Here is a 15,295-nt window from a genome sequence, read left to right as displayed (position 1 = left end):
CATCCATTCACCAGTACACTTACATGGAATGTGTGTCCCAACTCTGCACTGTAGAGAAAGGACTTCGGTATGCATCCTATGTCCATAGGTTCCTCGGAGGGTTTTTTTGAAGGGCAAAGCTGAGCAATGTGGCCTCAATCGCCACATTCGAAGCATTGGGGACCCCGGGGAAAAGCAACCTCAGGTCGGTGGGGACATGCCTTCACATGGTCTGTATTGGGCTTACTGTTGCTCCGTTTTTCTTGTCTACCCTGTCAGGGGCAGCTATGTTTTTCTGCTTCCCATAACGGAGTACGAGGCTGGGCGCGAGAGAAAGAGGTAGCCATCTCCACCGCCTGTTCCGTGGTGAGATGGGTGTGTTATACCGTAAAGCCTCCAAATACTGTTCCAGATATATCCGGTCCATTATCTCCTATTTACTGCTTTCCCCTGGTTGCAGCCACTTGTCTGCAGCGGCTTGGGATTTTCACCGGGGGTTCCATTTTACCTCCGAAACCGCACCCGATAGGCTTCTGCGTCCAGCCCCAAATGATCCAGGATTACGGTTTTGATTTCTGCATATGGGGTATTACTGGTAGCATTGGCTACTTGGTAGGCGGCTTGCGCCTCTCTGGAAAGCAGGGGTGCCAAATAGAAGGGACATTTCTCCAAAGGCCATCCACATGCCCGTGCGGCATATTTGAAATTGAGGAGGAAGGCATCTGGATCCTCCCCACTGATATACTTTTGTAAGGATATACCAGGAGGTCCGTGAGGGCTGCTCTTCACATTCTGATCCGAGAGGTTACCTGGACCTGGTCCTCCGCTAGTTTGTGTAGTCCTTCCTTCTGCGCCACCATGGTATTTTTTAATATGGACATTTGGCGCTCTACGGCCCATTCTAATTTTTCTTGTCCTTTTATCAAATGATGTATTAAATTGTCCATTATGTCTGTACTAACGGGCATTATGCCCACATACTCCACCACTTGTGAGGGATCGTAAGAAACGACAGCTACTTCCAAAGTGTTATTGCACTCTTTATTGGCTTTATATTTGCGTTTGAAATAAGCCCGCGTTAATACAGGAATAATACATCTTATTCCGGTATGGATAGAGTCTTTTCCCCGAGTCAGGGCTGCTTTCAGGGGTGACTTCTTCCGTGTTCTTCTCCTTCAGGCAACTCGGATTTCCTCAGGAAAACAAAACAAAACAAGAGAAAACAGGCGGAGGAACCGCGAGTCGTGTTATCAGGCGTGACACCTCATGGAAAAGGGAGTGAGGGACCACCTGTTTCTACATACGGTGCTGCGGACGTGAAGGAGTGCAAGGGAACTGGTACAACAGGCAGGAGCAGTGTGAGTAAAATCCTGCTAATCGCCGGTCAGGAGAGTGGCTGGACGTAGCACGGGGTCTTTGGCCTCCAGGCTCTTCCTGATGTTCGATCTCCACCTCTCTCACAGGTAACAGCTGGGTCTTGGCGTCTCGCGATGGTGAAGCACTTCTCCACGCTTCTCGGCCGGCGTCCTCTTCCTCGTCCCGTCTTTCGGGATTGAGCCACACCTCTTACCTCGGTACTGTTCTTTTTAGTCACTGGTTCTGGAGCAGTGACGCTTAATCCGGGGGCGGGGCTTGCAAAGTACGAGTCCCACTTAAAGGAGCCGTGGTGGTCGCCAGCTGCTTCCTCCGTGGTTGCGGGTTTCTTACGCCAAGTCCAGACCGGCTGAGAAGAGAACAGAGGACCGGACCAGTGAGGTACACTCCACCACTCATGTATCGCATCAGTTCCCTCCCTGGGCATGGGGGACTCGTGACACACGTGTCCTACCTCTTAAGTACACGGCTCTCTGCCCATGGGCTGTCTGGGGCCTACTCTAGGGGTGCCCTATGTGCAAAAAAAAGGGAAGGCTTAGGCCTGACAAGTAGGTTAACTTGTCAGGTCGAGATGGCATATTAAACTGCCCACACAGGCTCCGCAGTGGCAGGCCTGAGACATGTTTAAATAGCTACTTATGTGGATGGCACTATCAGTGCTGCAGGCCCACTAGTAGCATTTGATTTACAGGCCCTGGGCACATGCAGTGAACTCTACATAGGACTTATTAGTAAATCAAATATGCCAATCATGGAGAAACCAATTACCATTACATTTTAGACACAGAGCACATGCACTTTAGCACTGGTAAGCAGTAAAAAAGCCCACAGAGTCCTAAAGAGAGCAAAAACGAAGTTCACCACATAGTCAAAACAGGAGGTCAGAAAGCAAAATTTCACGGGAACCCATGCCAAAAGATGCCAGGTCTAACAGTCACCTTGTTTGATTGTCTCTGAACTGTGTTTTGCACAGTCCCCTGCTGTTGTATCCTTCTTCCTTTGCTGTGAAGTAGCCTCCGCAACATACTAGTGCATTCCAAAGCAAATGAACAAGCAAAAAACGTTTGCAATAAAATGTTATATGTTCTCACTGAAAAACTATATTTAGATTTGTAGTATTCATCAAATCAATCTGACACATGGCTGATAGATACGTATTGGCCTTGGAAAAAAAAATATATATATTCTTGGAAATGATGTCATTCTGTAGAGACCTTTATGCAGAACTCAGTGTGTGGAATTGCTGTGCAGATTGATTGATGCAAGATAGCTCAGTAGGTTAATATCCTGCTCTGGACATCTGCTTAGAACTTTTAGGCTGCAGTCTAGGGTGTTGAGCCTTTCCACCTTCTGGGGCTGAGGATGTGATTACCGGTGCTACTAGTGACAATAGTGACATCTGTCATTTACAAAAGCTGAGCTGCTGTAGAACGGTGGACTGAGCGCAGCATGAAAGAGCTCTTTAGTTACTCTCTGGGGTGGTCGTAGAATTCAACATGGAGATAAATGTACATTTTATGTTTTCTTTTGAACAAAAGTGGTCTTGATAGTTCAGGCAGCAGAAAACGGTTGTCACTTATTGTCATTTTTAGGTCTCGCCTGAGCCAGCGCATGCGCTGCGAGACATTTAGTTAGGGCTTTTAAAAGTGCTGCCTCACGGCCTAGGGCTTGCGTTCACGCGCACAGCCGCCAGCTTTCAGCGCACCACTCGCAGGCCAGGCTCACCCCGTGCTCCCCCTCCCACTAAAGAGCTCGTCTCGCGCCATCTCATGGCCACGCAGCCACATCACTTTTTCACCCTACCCGCGATAACTTTCAATTCCCTCTCCCTCCCCGCGATCACTTTTGCGGCCGCGCGACCGGCCGCTCACTTTCATTTCCACAGCTGCTGCTCCTGGCGCCATCTCATGGCCGTGCGGCCGCGTCACTTTTTCACCCTCCCAGCGATCATTTTCAATTCCCTCCCCGCGATTCCAAGTCCTTGAGACCTCGTGTGCCATGTTCTTAATGGCTGCATCACCCACTATTCGATTAGCGGTTTGCAGGCTCTGGCAGCATTTCACTCCCAGGCTTTGTTCCTCCCTTTTGCGCGTGGCCAATGCTTGTTTAAAATTATAATTACCGTCCCCCCAACCCGAACAACCCGAACAACCCCCCCAACCCGCTCAACCTCCCTCCCACCCCCCCGCCAGTCATGCCAGCCACAGCAGCGTTTAAGACATGTTTAAAAGGTCTGTTGTAATTCTAAAACAGTCCCAATATTTAACTTTGGTCGAGCGTGCAAACTAGTGAATGTGACCCCATTTGTTTTGTGAAATATGCAGGCCGATACTCGTGCATTAATACTTAAGGTGTGTGTTTAATTATGCCAGGTACACAAATCAATCTTCACTAAAGCCAGGGGCGTTGTCGCTATAAATGGCGCGGCAAATGCAGCAGCCTCCTAGATAAGGTGTGTGCGGCGCTCACTTCACCCCTTCACTTTGCTGTTTTTATTGCTTGACTCTGCATCCATTGCTCCTTGACTACACCACAGACTAACCACAGTTATGCCCCAATTTCTAAAACTTTGTTACATAATACCGGCTTTCATTGTTAGCCAGATGCAGAAGTCCGAGGCCGCATGAGGACAAATATTGCCCCTTTGCGATGGCTGCTGCCTGTTGTGTTATGGATCTGGCGCAGCCTGAATGAAGCAGATAAGAAGCATCGAGAGTCTGGACTCATGAAAAGTCAGAGGCAGGATGCATACATTCAACTTACCGCAATCGGTACTGAGTCCAGCCTCTCGAGCTCGGAGGCAGTTACAGAGAAGCACACCCCTCTTCTCCATTGCCTGATCCAATGCAAGCGGTAGTCCTAGCATACGTATAACACTTTTGTAATTCGTGTGACAGAGCACTGGACACTATTAATTTGGCACGAATATCACCACGGATGCCTTGATATTGTCAAAAGGCCGCTTTATTCGGGATCATGCTGGACGCACCACATAACGTCCTTTGGGTTCCTGCTGTTCTAACAGATATCTACTAACCCATACTCTGGCTCTTAACAGTTTCGACTTCCCATATCACTATACAACTTCAACTTGACGCTTTCCGTTTGTGTCTTACTCCGACACTGGCTTTCCTCCTGCACTCACTGTTCCTTGTCTCCCTCCCCTGGGCTAAGTCTGCCTTCCTTTTCGCTCTTTTATTTCCTTCGTCCAGTTTCCTGTTACGTCTTGTCTCGTCCTAACCGTTCACACCCAGCGACACCCCCCTCCCTCTTTACATCCATTACTTCCTTCAAAACCCTTTCCCCTCAGCTTACTGTCACAATTTTCAGAAGCACTGACTGCTCTGTTGCAGGTAAACACGCAATGACAGAATGAGGGCTGCTGCGCGGTTCCGTTTTATTGCATCTGTGTCTTCCCTTCCCCAAATCTCCCCGGGTGGATAGGGCGGTGCCCACCCTCCCTCGGTCTGGGGCCCTGCTTGTCTCCTACCTGCCTGCTTCTGCCACTTCACCTCACTGTGCTCAAAGAACGCATTAAGGGCCCAGCACAAAAAACGGACACTACACTAAGCCAGTGCATTGTGAATCGCTGCCAAGTGAAGTTCCATGTCATGTAACTTTTTCAGACATATTTGGGGCTTAGCGAACAACATAGAGCATTATGGGAATTGTGATTTTCCTCTTACCATTATATGTATGGAATCAAAAATCATAGAATGCAAAACCGTGTTGCCTAAAAGGTTAGGACTAACTAAGGGTGTTACATATATCATTGTTCTACTTGGTAGCTATGCTAGATGAAATGAAATCGAGATTTATAAAATGCCCTACTACCCGTAGGCGTCTAGGCGCTGAACTCCCACTTGGAAAAGAGATAGTAAGTGAAGGCCAAGCCGACATGTGTGGAGTAGGGTGAGTAATTGTACTAATTACTAAACAGACATGTTTTAAGTGCTTTACGAAAGATTGTCAGATTTCCTGTGGTTTTTAATTAAAGAGGCATCAAGTTTCAAAGTTTGGCGGTGGCCACCACAAAACTCTTGCCTCCTCTAGTGGCTCTCTTGATTTTAGGTACAACCAGATTGGCCTGGGAGGACGATCTTAAAATCCTAGGTGGGGTGCATCGGTGAAAGAGCTGTCTAATAGATTCTGGGCCATCAAAATGCAGAGTATGGGTGTATTTTTGGACTATTGCAGAAGATGGGTGTATTTTTGGACATCTGTGTATGACCTGTTCCACTGTTCACCTGTGTTAAAAACAAGGGAGCATGCACTGATTCATTAAAACACAAAGTGACACCGATGACAGCTTTGAATAATTACTTCTTGAACCAGAAGCTATAATAAAGTTCAATTTAATTCTAAAGGGGCAAAGATCATTTTTATCTATCCTTTCCCAAATGCAGCAAAGTTATTAAGCAGGAGCTTGTGTCTTTACAGTCCCCACCAGTTCAGTTCCATGGTTCACTTCCCAGGATTTGATGGAGAACAAAACTATTAAGCAGGTGCACACAGGTGTCGTAGACCTCAATGCCACGTGCAACCATATGAGCCACTGCTGAGCTTTTTTAAAGCTTCAGCCCCTGTGCATGTGTGTTTTACCCATTCCTTGCAATTACAAACCTCAAAAGGCAAAACCCCCCAAAATGGAACGCGCTGTTCGATACACATCCTAGAAGGGTTTTGAGGCTACATCATGTGACAGCACACAGCAGCTATGGTTACACAGGAATATGAACCAAGCCTTCTATGTGTCAGTAAATTAAGGAGGAGGCAATCAAGGAGAAGGCAATCAGAAAATGATAACATCAGCATACGCAAGATTGTCCTCTATAGCTCATAAAAATTGGCAATTTCTTAAATGATAAATAATTCAATCGTATTGCTTTATTAACCTTCCTGCTTCCTCAAATTTGCTTGAAAATACACCATTTGTCCACTCTTTTCAAACTTTTCTCGGGGGAGAACCACCCTGGGCCCCCCCCGTAGGATGTTCAGCCTCGCTCGCTCGCCACAGTGCAGTACGACAAGAATTTTACGCCCTACCACTTTCAAATGTCACCAGCCACCACTGCTTATAAGTGTTTAGCCATGCAACAGTTGATGTTGTTGCACCAAGGATATTATGCTGCATAACTAAATACTTATAAGGTCCCAAAAGCGAGACCTATTGGCTATGCCAATGCTTGTTTCTTTTTTCAGAGAATCTATGCGATTTCTGTATGGTTCTCTGTGGGGCACAATATATTATGTATAAACATCTGTACAGTGTGTTTCTGTAATAATACACAAGGACAGTTCAGGGCACATACATGGTTATTGTTATGTGTCATTTATTTTGCGCACAGTCTTCCACTGTCATGGTATCTCATGGAACACCACATGACCCTCCGAGGTCATTTACCAAGCCTTTTGACCCCGGAAGCACGGAACTCGCTGGAACTGTCTCTAAGCACATTTTCCAGGAGAAAGGTCTACTTATTGTAACTTGAAAGATTGACAGAAAAAAACAAGGGCTTGTCTTCATGATTGTATCTGGCAAAATGGCTCAATGTGCCCGCTGAAGAGATTAGTTTGTAACCTGATGATCACAGATTTGAATTGAGACTAATGTCACAGGAAATGCATAGTTGGGTGCAGTGGGCTTAAATGCCGTATATAAAAAGCTGGTTTACGTTGCCCAAATTTAGTGTTACTATATAATAACCAACTCTGTCAACCAAAGACAAACATCCCTCAGAAACGTTCAGCTACAGCAGACACGATTCGTCCTGTTTGTGACTCGTCGAAATTATATTTGGACATGTTTTAAAGTAATGAAGACTGAAGAGTTGCTATTAACAAGAGACTTCAGTCACATGCTTCCTAAAATTCATAGGGGAGGGGGGGCAAAATCCGAAAGCCGTCCCACGAGTGGACCCTGCTAGTAAAAAATATACACATATTATACCTCCGTTGCTAATTACCACTGACTCTCAGCCGTGAAGCACTGTAGCTTAGAAATCTTCTTCGAGTCCCAGAGTAATGCAACTCGTCGGGGGTGCAAAGGTGGGAAAGGGGCGAGTAGCCTGCAGGTGGCAAACAGATCTCAGCAGCTTAGTGCATCCATCTCAGAAAACCTCAAACACCCTTCACCGGATGTGAAGTCTCAACTCTCCTTGCAATACAGCCTCGAGTTTTAAATAGTTTCTCCGTGTTACTGATGACCCCGATGACGTGTCAAAATTGGGAATCATTCTTCAACAGTACTTTGCAAAAATGTTTTTAAAGTCTCTGAGTCCTGTGAACTTTTGGTGCCTAGAAATGTACGCCTTCTCGCCCTTCACTTCCTTCGCCGTGCTGTGTTTTCCCATCCAGCAGTGCACAGCGCGCTTGCACATCTTTCCCCAGCACACTTTGGGGGTCTGCACCCATTGGCTGAGACAGGCTTGGCAGGCGGCTGGCCGTTTATCACCAGGACTGGTAAAGAATGGCCAGCTGCCTCACACACTTCTATTGAAGAGCTAAAAAGTAAGGGAATAAAAACTTTAGTGCCCCCACTCTCGACCATTCTTTCAGACCTTAACCCCTGGACCTAGGAGCAGAATGGGCTCCAGTGGGGGCAACCATTGTCCTGGCTCAAAAGGGACTGCGTTCTGAGACAAGGGTAGTGGGATTCAGGGCCTCCATTGGGGGAGCATGCATGGGGAGTCTGACATCGAACGATCCGCATAGCTTAGCCCCTTTTAGAAGTAAGAAATATACCTCTCCCTGAAGCAGTGCGCGCCACTCGCCAGGGGGCCTGTCCGTTCAAGTGGTTTTTCGTTTCGAGGCAGCTTCTGGAGGGAGTTCGCGCCCCCCTTTTCCACTGACAGTTGGTACGATCCACGCACAGACGTCCCGGGATCTGTTGGTCCTAACTTGCTGCTCAGGCGTCTCAGTATCGGTGGTGGGAGCTCTGCGGGACAGGTTCCCTTTTGGCGGAGGGGCAGCTACCAGCCATCTCACCAGCGAAAGAAGGTAAGCATCAAAAACTACATTGAAATTCTGTGAGGGTTAGAGAAAATGAAAGTAAAGAACCGTTGACAAATTAAAGAAAAGTAGATTTAAAAAGGAAATGCAGCCAGGGTGCCAAGTGATACAAGTAACAACAAATAGAAAAGTAGGAAAAAAGTGACGAGTAAAAAAACATGGAAAGCAAGTACAGGGGAAACAAGCATTGAAAATGCAATCAGTCTCGCCCTCGCTTAAGTTAAAGCAATTCGGTTTGTAATTAGGTGGCTCTTTTAGCTTTGCTTTTATTAGTGTTTTTCAAACTTTCATGTACATAACATGCATATGTATATGTATGCATGCATTTATATTTGTATTTATATAGATATGCAGATGTATGTATATGTTTATGTATGTATGTAAATATATACACATACATACATATAAATGCATATGCATATATATGCATATATATATACACACATATTATATTCACTGAAAAAAACATGTTTCAGGGGTGTTATAGTTAGCTGGACATTTAACTCGTACAAAACCATTGAAATTCCCCCGTTTATAGTTAGTTCTGCTAACTATAACTCGCGCGCCCGCAATGCACTTGTGATGACGTCACATATTACATCACTCATGACATGGTCAGTGACTTCACTCATGACATCACTGATGACATCTCAAATGACATCACTGATGACATCATTCAGTGAATGTGTGTTTTACTGAAATTCAAATGTTTTTTATATGTATATCTCAAGGTTGATGGAAGAATAAATGGGGATATAAGTGTCTAAATGTTTTTTTTTGTGTAAAATTGTTTGTATAATGAACTGATTAAGTGTATCTTAGTGAATACATGGGTTACTGAGTAGTGTTCAAATATGTAAATATGTTTATCAATCTTTCACTTTTTGTATAAGTGACTGCATGGGTTGGTAAGTAGCTACATGAGTGTCTATATGGGTTATTAGTTGGTTTTTAAGTATCAGTATGAGTGTGTGAGTGTCTGTAGGTTTCAGTGGGGGGTATTACTTAGTGCGTAGATGGATGAATGAGTGACTGTGTTTGTATGTGTTGAACATAGCATGTGTGCAGGACTGTATAGATGAATGAGTGTGTGTATGGGTGTGTTAGTGAGTGAACACGTGTCTGTATAGTGTCTTTTAAGTAACTACATTTATTTAAATTAGTATATGTGAGTATTTGTGTATATAAGTGAGTATATGTGAGAGTTTGGAAAAGTTCCTGTATAAATAAGTATGTGTTTCTATAAGTGATTGTTTAAGAGAGTAAGTATGTGTACGTTTCTGTAGCAGTAAGTGTAGTGGTGTGTGTGTGTAACGTTATATGCAATTAAATGGGTGTTTGATTCTTTATTAGCATGAGTGACTATGTGTGTGAGTAACTCTATGAATCAGTGGTGGTGTGTAACAGGATGTATAGGTGTATGAGTACATATGATGAGTGAGTATACATGTATGAGTGACTATATATGACTGTTGGTGAAGCAGTGGATGTGTATGTAGATCTTAAAATTACTGAATACCTTGTTGTAACTGGTATTGGTATCTCCTTTTTTGAAAATTCTAGTCTCTATTTAAGAATGTGTGTATCAAAGGTTATATTAGAGTGAGAGGAGGTCTGCCACTGTATCGCAAGGATGATGTCATCAGTGATGTCATCAGTGATGTCATTTGAGATGTCATCAGTGATGTCATGAGTGAAGTCACTGACCATGTCATGAGTGATGTAATATGTGACGTCATAACAAGTGCATTGGGGGCGCGCGAGTTATAGTTAGCTGAACTAACTATAACGGGGGAATTTCAATGGTTTTGTACGAGTGAAATGTCCAGCTAACTATAACACCCCTGAAACCTATGGTTTTTTCAGTGAATTTCTAAGGTTTTTTAAATGCTAATTCCTAACTATAACATGTCTGAAACCTATGGTTTTTTCAGTGAATTTCAAAGGTTTTTTAAAAGCTAATTCCTAACTATAACACACCTGAAACCTATGGTTTTTTCAGTGAATTTCAAAGGTTTTTTAAATGCAAATTCCTAAATTTAACATGTCTGAAACCTTTTTTTTTTTTGGGGTGATTTTCGAAGATTTCTGAAATGACAATATCCTAAATGTAATAATAGCTCTATTTATTTTATTGATATTCATTTTCTACATTTTTTAATTATTTATTTGTACATATTGAAAAATATATATATATAAAAATATTTTTAATCTAATTTGATTTTTTTTTCAAATATTGAAACGTTAATTTTTTTTGTTTAAGAATTTTTGCAAAAGAAATGTATTTTATTTTATTTTTTCAATTTTTTTGGGAATCGTGCACCCTACGCGAGAGGAATCGTGCACCCAACGCGTACACACCAGGGGCTGCAAGTGGAATCGTGCACCCAAAGCGATAGGAGTCGTGCACCCAACGCGTGCACACCAGGGGGCCGCGCTGAACACCGCGCTGGATGCGCAACTCTTAATTTTACCGTAAAAAAAAAAAATAGCACCTATTACTAATTTCACTTCTCCCTGGGGACCCCATCCCCCGGGGCCTATATACAACGTTGGAGACCCTGGGGGGGAGCCCCAATGCCCCCATGGTCTTAGCCGGCTCCCCGCGTCCTTCGGGAGCCGGCATTGCTTTTCCACACGGGGAGCTGCTAACATGCAGCTCCCCTTGTGGAAAAGCAATATGGTTTGCATTTTGAAAGAGAGAGCAGGTTTCCTGCTCTCTCTTTCAAAATCGAAACCAAGTTTGCTATGACAGGGCGGGAGCCTCGGCTCACACCCTGCCATAGCAAACAGCAGTGTCCTGGGGGTGGGCACCCCGAGACACTGCAGGAGCCGGCTCTGGGGGGTGGCAGTCCCAGGGCCATCGACGGCTCCAGAAGGGGGGCCTATGCGGCCCCCCTCCCACAATATTAAAAGCCTCGGGGGTGTTGGTCCCCGGGGCTTGGGGGGGCCTTTGAGCCCCCCCACCCATTTATTTTGTAGCCCCGGGCTAGGCGGTCCCCGGGACTGGGGGGCCCAATCGGGCCCCCCATCAAATTTCACAGTTTTTGTCCCTGGGATTTGGCCCCCCGGGGGCTAATTATTAAAGAAGCGTGGGAGCCCGCGCTTGGTTTTACGGCACGATCCGCACACCCAGTGCACATTTTGCCGTTTTAAAAAAAAAACTAATTTTGGTCCCTGGGGGTCCTTGTGGGACCCCCTAAGCAGATCTAGAGGGTCAGGGTATTTCTACCCTGCCCCCTTTATACGTTGTGCACACTTCATCCTCTGATTTCTTAAGCCTCGCTTCTACTGAGGCACAAAATGGCTGCCAACACTTCCTGGTTTGGAGTGTTTACAGTCAGTTGACAGCCAATTAGCATGCAGCTCGTGATTGGGAGGGTACGCGCTGGGTGCACATGGGGTGCGCGGATCCTCTGAGGCCATAGATATATATGTGATTTTGATTTTCTCAGCAACTACTGAACAGATTTACACCATTTAACCAAAAGGCATGAGTGTGAACCAAGGTCTACATTTCTGCCAAATTTGGTGTAATTCCGTTAAGCAGTTTGGGCTGTAGCTGCGACTAACGGTCCCTATGGAAAATTGCATGGGGAAAACACGTTTTGGGACCCCCCTTTTTTCTCGGCCCCCGCTTGACAAATCATCTCGTGACTTTCAGTATAGGAGCGGACCAGAGCGGGCCACAAGTTTTAAAAATTTCGCGAAGATTCGTCAACCGGCGCCAAAGTTATTCTAAATAGAATGTTGCGGATTTCCTATGGATAATAGGTCCTAACCATAACTACCTACTGGCGACTGCCAGTATATATATATATCGGCATATATATATGTGCATGTGTGCGGGTAGAGAGTTAGGGAGAGGTAGAGAGGTAGAGGTAGAGAGTGGTAGATAGTAGAGAGTAGTAGAGAGAGAGGCAGAGAGGTAGAGAGTAGAGAGTGAGTAGTAGTGAGTAGTAGAGAGTGAGTAGTACATCGTAGTAGAGAGTGAGTAGTAGATAGTAGAGAGAGTAGTAGATAGTAGAGAGAGTAGTAGACAGTGAGTAGTAGAGAGTAGAGTAGTAGAGAGTGAGTAGTAGAGAGTGAGTAGTAGAGAATAGTGAGTAATAGAGAGTGAGTAGTAGAGATTGGTAGAGAGAGAGGTAGAGAGTAGAGAGTGAGTAGTAGAGAGTGAGTAGTAGAGAGTGAGTAGTAGAGTGTAGAGAGTGAGTAGTAGAGTGTAGAGAGTGAGTAGTAGAGAGTGAGTAGTAGAGCGTAGTAGAGAGAGTAGTAGAGAGTGAGTAGTGAGTAGTAGAGAGTGAGTAGTACATAGTAGTAGAGAGTGAGTAGTAGATAGTAGAGAGAGAGTAGTAGAGAGAGAGGCAGAGAGGTAGAGAGTAGAGTGAGTAGTAGAGAGTGAGTAGTCGAGAGTAGAGAGTGAGTAGTAGAGAGTAGAGAATGAGTAGTAGAGAGTAGTAGAGAGTGAGTAGTAGAGCGTAGTAGAGAGAGTAGTAGAGAGTGAGTAATAGTGAGTAGTGAGGAGTAGTGAGGAGTAGAGAGTGAGTAGTACATAGTAGTAGAGAGTGAGTAGTAGATAGTAGAGAGAGAGTAGTAGAAAGTGAGTACTAGAGAGTTGTAGAGAGTGAATAGTAGAGAGTAGTAGAGAGTGAGTAGTAGAACGTGAGTAGTAGAGAGTGAGTAGTAGAAAGTAGTAGAGAGTGAGTAGTAGAGCGTAGTAGAGAGAGTAGTAGAGAGTGAGTAATAGTGAGTAGTGAGTAGTAGGTAGTAGAGAGTGAGTAGTAGAGAGTGAGTAGTACATAGTAGTAGAGAGTGAGTAGTAGATAGTAAAGAGAGAGTAGTAGAGAGTGAGTTGTAGAGAGTAGAGAGTAGTAGAGAGTGAATAGTAGAGAGTAGTAGAGAGAGTAGTAGAGAGTAGTAGAGAGTGAGTAGTAGAGAGTGAGTAGTTGAGGGTAGTAGAGAGAGTAGAAAGTAGTAGAGAGTGAGTAGTAGACTGAGTAGTAGAGAGTAGTAGAGAGACTAGTAGAGAGGGAGTAGTAGAGAGTAATTAGTAGAGAGTGAGTAGTAGAGAGTAGTAGAGAGAGAGTAGTAGAGAGTGAGTAGTAGAGGGTAGTAGAGAGAGTAGTAGAGAGTGAGTAGTAGAGAGAGAGTAGTAGAGTGAGTAGAGAGTGAGAAGTAGAGGGTAGTAGAGAGAGAGTAGTAGAGAGAGTAGTAGAGTGAGTAGTAGAGAGAGAGTAGTTGAGAATAGTAGAGAGAGTGTAGTAGAGAGTACCGCGCTCCCATTAAAAGACGCATCGGCAGGGAGAGTTGGGCCAAAGTCTTCACGGCCAACTACCCCATACGGATTATGTTGGCGAAAAGTATGCTTGTCTGGTGTTTAGCTTTAAGGGTGTTTGTAGCGTGCTCAAAGGGACTATTTATGTAGAGCTTCGTTTCTATTAAAAAAATAAACTTATGACATATTCCCAATATTGACTATAACATTAATGTAAACGTTTTTTTTTAAACTAAATATTATTTAAATATTCATACTTAGCATTTCATACATTTCTCATATTTGTTTTAAAGAATAAATCTGTAATTGATGACCTATTAGGTCATGATCTTGTATTGTTAGGGGGCGTTTATCAGCTCGGACCAGTAGGCACCTGTTACAACATGGCCGTTATATGTGCGCAGGCCTCTCCTCGTTCAGTATTCGCCATTGGAGGAGGCTGAGTGACAGGACAAAGCACTACTGTGCTACCGGCTGGGTTCATGACGTATGTTGGTGCGCGCAGCCGTGACGCGAATAGAGCGGGACTCTGGAAGCCTGGAGTGTGTCTGAGAGGCCAGGGAAGGGGCACCGCGCAAGACAGAGGCCGGCGGCCGGGACTGGTGGGGAGGACAAGGTAGGCTGGGAGAGGTGCCACGTATAGAGGGCAGGCGGTCTTGGTTAATACCCCCTCTGCCTTTAGACGGTTCACACGTGCTTGTCATGGGAGCTTAGCACAGAGCATAACAGTGGTTACAGGTCTTGATAATAGAGTAAGGTGAATAGTGGTTGACAGTGTAGTGCCCTGTCTGTTTTAACACAAATGTATCCTCTACTAACCCTTCAATGTAAGACCACGATATAATCCCCAAGTCCTGTGAAAAGCAGGTAACCCATGCTGATCTGTCAGAATTCTTGGAGCTGAGAATGTAACTTAGCAACGACTAGCCATATGAGCGGTAAGCGGTACATACCATGCCTGCTAATAAATCTCGCAGAGAGAGGTGAAATGCCTGTCAGTTTGAGGACTCATTTAACCAATAAGGCTGTCCGTTTGGGGGGTCAGTGGCAACTCCTCGCGTCGTTCTCTTTGACCGCTTATTTGTTGTATATCTTGGTAAGATTGTGGACTGGCCGCCGGTAAAAGTGATATTTCTGAGTAATCAATGCAGTGTATCAAGCGTAAAAAAACATTAGTGTTACTAGTAATGTGGGGATTTTAGTGGCTGTTAGGAGGGTGTTCTGGAATTGCCAGTGGGAGAGATGGCGGTAGGCTCAAAAGTAGACAACATTGTAGTTACAGTTTATTGAACCATAAGCCGTAAACAACGTATACAGCCAGATTAAAGCATTACTGTCTATAGTCCGTGCCATTAGTTAATTATCTTCACTCAGCTAATGGGTTCGAGCTTGCAGGCAGGTAAATGATGAGAGAGAAAGGAACAGTAAGTAATGCAATTGACCAGTCCCAACTTAAGCAATACTCTTAGCACACAATCACGCCAACTCTGTCACGACTTCTACTGTCCTCTCCCTGAAGAGGGAGTTTTCTGTGCCTATGGCCTACATTTGTAATTAAGGATCTAAACGGCAATCCCACTCAGTATTCTAATGAATACATCAGTATCTTTTGTGCTTTTCCAGAGAGTGGGATTTTTTTAGCATGCTTTAAAGCAG

General features: G+C 44.7%; 1 protein-coding gene across 4 annotated transcripts in view; it reads left to right on the top strand.

Moving 5' to 3' along the window:
* Positions 1 to 15,295, top strand: part of LOC146871529 (innate immunity activator protein-like) — a 375,144-nt gene that overhangs the window by 149,632 nt on the left and 210,217 nt on the right. The window contains exon 1 of one of the 4 annotated variants that reach the window (XM_085651155.1): positions 8,286 to 8,352. The exons of the other annotated variants lie outside the window; for them this stretch is intronic. The gene's annotated coding sequence lies outside the window, so the exon portion shown is untranslated. Of the gene's footprint in view, positions 1 to 8,285; positions 8,353 to 15,295 lie in introns of those variants that run through there. 4 annotated transcript variants of the gene reach the window in all.

The sequence above is a fragment of the Triturus cristatus genome, chromosome 1_1 (assembly GCF_964204655.1).
Source record: "Triturus cristatus chromosome 1_1, aTriCri1.1, whole genome shotgun sequence".
In the NCBI taxonomy this organism is placed as follows: Eukaryota; Metazoa; Chordata; class Amphibia; order Caudata; family Salamandridae; genus Triturus; species Triturus cristatus.
This window is presented reverse-complemented; position numbering and strand designations above follow the sequence as displayed.